This window comes from Rhinopithecus bieti, unplaced genomic scaffold (assembly GCF_001698545.2).
Source record: "Rhinopithecus bieti isolate Rb0 unplaced genomic scaffold, ASM169854v2 scaffold_32422, whole genome shotgun sequence".
NCBI classification, from domain to species: domain Eukaryota; kingdom Metazoa; phylum Chordata; class Mammalia; order Primates; family Cercopithecidae; genus Rhinopithecus; species Rhinopithecus bieti.
Window position 1 is genome coordinate 3177238 of NW_016814631.1, and position 6820 is coordinate 3184057.

Genomic DNA, 6820 nt, shown 5'->3' on the forward strand with positions numbered 1-6820 from the left:
TTTTTTTTTTGAGATGGAGTCTCGCTCTGTTGCTCGGGCTGGAGTGCAGTGGCCGGATCTCAGCTCACTGCAAGCTCCAGCTCCCGGGTTTTACGCCATTCTCCTGCCTCAGCCTCCCGAGTAGCTGGGACTACAGGCGCCCGCCACCTCGCCCGGCTAGTTTTTTGTATTTTTTAGTAGAGACGGGGTTTCACAGTGTTAGCCAGGATGGTCTCGATCTCCTGACCTCGTGATCTGCCCATCTCGGCCTCCCAAAGTGCTGGGATTACAGGCTTGAGCCACCGCGCCCGGCCGATATTGTTAGACTTTTAAAAGTTCAAGTCCAGTAGGAAAATGCGGCAGTTCCTGCAACACCCCAATTTTATGAGTACAAAAACCGAATGGTCAGTGGAGACTAGTGCAGGATCTTAGTCTCATCGATGAGGGGGTAATTCCTCTATATCCAGCTGTACCCAACTCGTATACCCTGCTCTCTCAAACACCAGAGGAAGCAGAATGGTTCACTGTTCTGGACCTCAAGGATGCCTTCTTCTGCATTCCCCTGCACTTTGACTTCCAGTTTCTCTTTGCCTTTGAGGATCCCTCAGACCACACATCCCAACTTATGTGGACGGTCTTGCCTCAAGGGTTTAGGGATAGCCCTCGTCTGTTTGATCAGGCACTGGCCCAAGATCTAGGCCGCTTCTCAAGTCCAGACACTCTGGTCTTTCATATGTGAATGATTTACGTTTGGCTACCAGTTCGGAAGCCTCATGCCAGCAGGCTACTCTAGATCTCTTGAACTTTCTAGCTAATCAGGGGTACAAGATGTCTAAATAGAAGGCCCAGATCTCCCTACAAGTCAAATATCTAGGCCTAATCTTAGCCAGAGGAACCAGGGCCCTCAGCAAAGAATGAATTCAGCCTATACTGGCTTATCCTCACCCTAAGACATTAAAACAGTTTCAGGGGTTCCTTGGAATTACTGGCTTTTGCCAACTGTGGATCCCTGGATACAATGAGATGGCCAGGCCACTCTATACTCTAATCAAGGAGACCCAGAGGGCAAATACTCATCTAGGAGAATGGGAACCAGAGGCAGAAACAGCCTTCAAAACCTTAAATCAGGCCCTGTACAAACTCCAGCCTTAAGCCTTCCCACAGGACAAAACTTCTCTTTATACATCACAGAGAGAGTGAGAATAGCTTTTGGAGTCCTTACTCAGACTCGTGGGACAACCCCACAACCAGTGGCATACCTAAGTAAGGAAACTGATGCAATAGCAAAAGGCTAGCCTCACTGTTTATGGATAGTTGTGGCGGAGGCCATCTTAGTGTCAGAGGCTGTCAAAATAATACAAGGAAAGGATCTCACCATCTGGACTACTCATGATGTAAATGGCATACTGGGTGCCAAAGAAAGTTTATGGCTATCAGACAACCACCTGCTTAGATACAAGGCACTACTCCTTGAGGGACCAGTGCTTCAAATACGCATGTGTGCAACCCTCAACCTGCCACTTTTCTTCCAGAGGATGGGGAACCAGTCGAGCATGACTGCAAACAAATTGTAGGCCAGACTTATGCCGCCCAACATGATCTCTTAGAAGTCCCCTTAGCTAATCCTGACCTTAACCTATATACTGATAGAAGTTCATTTGTGGAGAATGGGATACAAAGGGCAGGTTTTGCCATAGTTAGTGATGTAACAGTACTTGAAAGTAAGCCTCTTCCCCCAGGGACCAGCACCCAGTTAGCAGAACAAGTGGTGCTTACCCGAGCCTTAGAACTGGGAAAGGAAAAAAGAATAAATATGTATACAGATAGCAAGTATGCTTATCTAATCCTACATGCCCATGCTGGAATACGGAAATAAAGGGAGTTCCTAACCTCTGGGGGAACCCCCAATAAATACCACAAGGAAATCATGGAGTTATTGCACGTAGTGCAAAAACCCAAGGAGGTGGCAGTCTTACAGTGCCAAAGCTATCAAAAAGGTGAAGGAGAAAAGGCAGAAGGAAACTGTCAGGCCAACGCTGAGGCCAAAATTGCTGCCAAGTGGAACCTCCCATTAGAAATACCTATGGAAGGACCCTTGGTATGGAACAACCCTCTCCAAGAGATTAAGCTGCAGTATTCCCTGACCGAAACAGAAGGGGGACTTTCACGGCGGCATAGTTTTCTCCCCTCTGGGTGGTGAACGACAGAAGAGGGAAAGGTGATCATACCCAAAGCCAGCCAGTGGAAAATACTTAAGACCCTCCACCAAACTTTTCATATGGGTATTGAGAATACTCATCAAATGGCCAAATCCCTATTTACAGGGCCAAATCTCCTCCGGACCATCCAGCAAGTAGTCAGAGCATGTGAGGTGTGCCAAAGGAATAATCCCTTGGTACATCGTAAGGCTCCTCTGGGGGAACAAAGAATAGGGCAGAGGACTGGCAGTTAGACTTCATCGATAGGCCTAAGTCAAGGGGATTCAATACTTGCTGGTCTGTGTTGATATCTTTACAAATTGGATAGTGATTAAAGTCCAGGAAGTGGTTAAAGTCCTAATTCATGAAATGATTCCTATATTTGGACTTCCCCAAAGCTTATAAAGTGACAGCTTTTAAAGCTTCCCCAAAGCTTATAAAGTGACAGTCCAGCTTTTAAAGCCACAATAACTCAGGGAATTTCCAGGGTGCTAGGGATACAATATCACCTTCACTGCATCTGGAGGCCACGATCCTCAGGGAAGGTTGAGAAGGCAAATGAAACACTCAAGAGGCACTTAAGGAAACTAACACAAGAAATGCATCTCCCACGGCCTACTCTCTTGCCCATGGCCCTATTGAGAATCTGAAATTCTCCTCACAAAATAGGGCACCTACTATCCCATCAGTGTAATTATATCCTACAACTTTAAGGCCCAACTGATCATAGTAACTTCTGAGTCACCCAAACAGCTCCATTCAGATGGCTTGTCCACTTCTCAGGTCCCCCCAAAATCATCACCACCTCCCTGCTTAACAAACAGTCCAGGTTTTGTAATGGTGAACATACTCCCTGCATGACCATTCACCCCTGGAGCCCCTGCAGCAGCGCCCCCACCATTAGTGAATGTCTTCTCATCCCCTCTTTCAATCACTCTCTTGAATGGTTCCTAGTAGATACAAAAGTTTTTTTTTTTTTTTTCCAATGGGAAAATAGAACACAGGGAGCCAGTCAGTTTGCTCCCAACACCCCTTTCCAACCACTCACTGGAGCTACCTTGGCAAGTACTCTAAGAGTATGGGAAAATGAAATCAACAAACTCACACACCTTTTTAACATACACAACCAGCCAAGGCATATTCCTCTTATGTGGAACTTCAACCTATATCTGCCTCCCCACCAACTGGACAGGCACCCGCACCTTAGTCTTCCTAAGTCCTGACATTGACATTGCCCCAGGAAATCAGACCCTATTAGTGCCCCTCAAGGCTCAAGTCCATCAGCACAGGGCCATACAACTAATTCCCCTACTTATAGGGTTAGGAATGGCCACTGCTGCAGGAACCAGAGTAGCCAGTTTATCCACTTCATTATCCTACTACCACACACTCTCAAAGGATTTCTCAGACAGTTTGCAAGAAATAACAAAATCTATCCTTACTCTACAATCCCAAATAGACTCTTTGGCAGCAGTGACTCTCCAAAACCGCCAAGGCCTAGACCTCCTCACTGCTGAGAAAGGAGGACATTGCACCTTCTTAGGAGAAGAGTGTTGTTTTTACACTAACCAGTCAGGGATAGTACGAGATGCCACCCGGCGTTTACAGGAAAAGGCTTCTGAAATCAGACAATGCCTTTCAAAATCTTATACCAACCTCTGGAGTTGGGCAACATGGCTTCTCCCCTTTCTAGGTCCCGTGACAGCCTTCTTGCTATTACTTGCCTTCGGGCCCTGTATTTTTAACCTCCTTGTCAAATTTGTTTCCTCCAGGATTGAGGCCATCAAGCTACAGATGTTCTTACAAATGGATCCCCAAATGAACTCAACTCACAACTTCTACTGAGGACCCCTGGACTGACCTGCTGGCCCTTTGACTGGCCTAGAGAGTTCTCCTCTGGAGGACACTACAACTGCAGGGTCTCTTCTTCGCCCCTATCCAGCAGGAAGTAGCTAGAGTGGTCATTGCCTAATTCTCAACAGCAGTTAGGGTGTCATGTTTAGAGGGGGGATTGAGAGGTGAGGCCAACTGGACTTCCTGGGTCAAGTGGGGACTTGGGGAACTTTCCTGTCTTACAAGAGGATTGTAAAATGCACCAATCAGTGCTCTGTAAAACGCACCAATCAGCACTCTGTAAAACGCACCAATCAGCAGGATTCTAAAAGTAGTCAATCGTGGGGAGGATTGAAAAAAGGGCACTCTGATAGGACAGAAATGGAACATGGGAGGGGATAATAAGAGAATAAAACTGGCCACCCCAGCCAGCAGTGGCAACCCGGGTCCCCTTCCATGCCGTGGAAGGTTTATTCTTTTGCTCTTCACAATAAACCTTGCTACCCCTCACTCTTTGGGTTCATGCCATCTTTAAGAGCTGTAACACTCACTGCGAAGGTCTGCGGCTTCATTCTTAAAGTTAGTGAGACCACGAACCCACCGGCAGAAACCAACTCCGGACACACCAGTGCTTTGAGAGGCCGACGTGGGTGGATTGTGAGGTCATGAGTTCAAGACCAGCCTGGCCAAGATGGTGAAACCCCGTCTCTACTAAAAATACAAAAATTAGCCAGGAGCAGTGGCAGGCACCTGTAATCCCAGCTACTTGGGAGGCTGAGGCAGGAGAATTGCTTGAACCCAGGGGGTGGAGGTTGCAGTAAGCCAAGATCGCGCCACTGTACTCCAGCCTGGGCAACAGAGTGAGACTCCGTCTCAAAAAAAAAGAAAAGAAAAGAAAATTCAAAAATTAGCCGGGCATGATGGCAGGTGCCTGTAATCCTAGCTACTTGGGAGGCTGAGGTAGGAGAATCAGTTGAACCTGGGAGGTGGAGGTTGCGGTAGGCCGAGATTGCGCCATTGCACTCCAGCCTGGGCGACAGAGTGAGACTCAGTCTCAAAAAAAAAAAAAAAAAGAAAAGAAAAAACAAAAAAACTGTGTTCAGTAAGCCTTGGTCCCCACCATCAAAACTACCTTGCTCAGAAGCAAGATGAAACTGCAGATTATATATTTAAACTGAAGGCTGATAAATGAAGACTTTGGAATTGAAGCAGTCAGGCCACCTTGGGTCTGGTCCTGCTGACAATTCTCTCTCAAAAAGATCATCAATATTTCCTAGGACCAAAGTATCTGCATCCATAGATATACATTTTGAATACTGTGTAAGCAACCAGCAGTGGAGCTTTGTCAGCATGATAGCCAACTCTGGCCTCTTCTTTAAGGTTAGATGAGCATAATCGTGCCGTCTAAGACATCTACCATGATGACTTCAGCAAAGACGGTCTCTAAAACTTTTCTCATGGAGTCTGAGACTTGCGGGGTGGCAAGTACGACCAGACTCTTGGTGGTCCTGTGCTATTTCAGAGATGAGCCCAGGGCCAGGACACCTTTGGTGTAGGCATCATTTGTGGTCAGTGTCGCAAAGGCCTGATCTTTCATGGTGCTGCCGAGGGTGCAGGCAGCTGGGGCAGCCGCGGGTTGGGAGGGAGCAAGGGCAGGGAGGAGGCACAGCGGGACTGCCATTTAAAACTCCTAGGAGCTCATAGGGGTTCAACTGGAAAGTGCCAAAGTTAACTCTAGAACAAAAAGAAAATTTAGAATTTTGATCTTGGAGAAGTCTGCCAAGGATTCAAAAGGTTCAAAACACTTGATGAAAACATGACCACAGGCCATTGTGAAATAATATTCATTTAACCAGAGTGATATAAAAGACTTAAAAAGCAATATAGAAAATAACGTGGATGTAAAATTCTTAACCCTTTCAAAGCTCAAAAAAATCTAATAAAGATAACAGGAAATTATCTTGACAAAATGTAAAATCTTTGTTTTTTAAGGCTTCTCCTTATTGGAAGCTCATTTATCTGAGTTTGCAATAACCTGAAAGTCATACCTGACGAGAAGATACTTGAATTCAGTCAAACACAGGAAACATATGTGTCCAAGTTTATATGTATACACCACATTATACAAAAATGTGGCCAGGCATGGTTGCTCACGCCTGTAATCCCAGCATTTTGGGAGACTGAGGAAGGTGGATCACTTGAGGTCAGGAGTTCGAGACCAGCCTGACCAACATGGCGAAACCCCATCTTTACTAAAAATACAAAAATTAGCTGGGCATGGTGGCGGGCACCTGTAATCCCAGCTACTCAGGAGGCTGAGGCAGGAGAATTGTTTAAACCTAGGAGGCAGAGGTTGCAGTGAGTCGAGGTCTCGCCATTACACTCCAGCCTGGGTGACAGGGTGAGATTCCATCTCAAAAAAAAAAAAAAAAAAAAAAAAAAAAAAAAAAAAAAAAAAAAAAAGAAACAAGGAAAAATATAAAGAAGAACTAGTATCTTGAGCAGGGGAATACATGGCTCTTAGTAAAACCATGAGAAATTTCTTGGTTACGTGAAACAATTCAGATACATCAAAAAAAGCCAAGAGGGCTGGGCGCAGCAGCTCATGCCTGTAATCCCAACACTTTGGCAGGCTAACGTGGGTGGATCAAGAGGTCAGGAGTTCGAGACCAGCCTGGCCAACATGGTGAAACCTCATCTCTACTAAAAATACAAAAATGAGCTGGGTGTGGTGGCGGGCACCTGTAATCCCAGCTACTCGGGGGGCCAAGGCAGGAGAATCGCTTGAAACCGGAAGGCAGAGGTTGCAT

The 6820-nt window shown here is 46.2% G+C and overlaps 1 long non-coding RNA gene and 1 pseudogene across 1 annotated transcript in view; one reads left to right on the plus strand and one right to left on the minus strand.

The window, feature by feature from the left end:
- LOC108515034 (uncharacterized) overlaps window positions 1–4217 on the plus strand; it is a 10046-nt gene extending 5829 nt beyond the window's left edge. The window contains exon 3 of the long non-coding RNA XR_001881413.1: window positions 3950–4217. This is a non-coding gene — a long non-coding RNA (uncharacterized LOC108515034). The remainder of the gene's footprint in view (window positions 1–3949) is intronic.
- The window catches only part of LOC108515033 (glycogenin-1-like), a 10759-nt pseudogene extending 5152 nt beyond the window's left edge, over window positions 1–5607 (minus strand).
- Between the last annotated feature and the right edge of the window lie 1213 nt (window positions 5608–6820).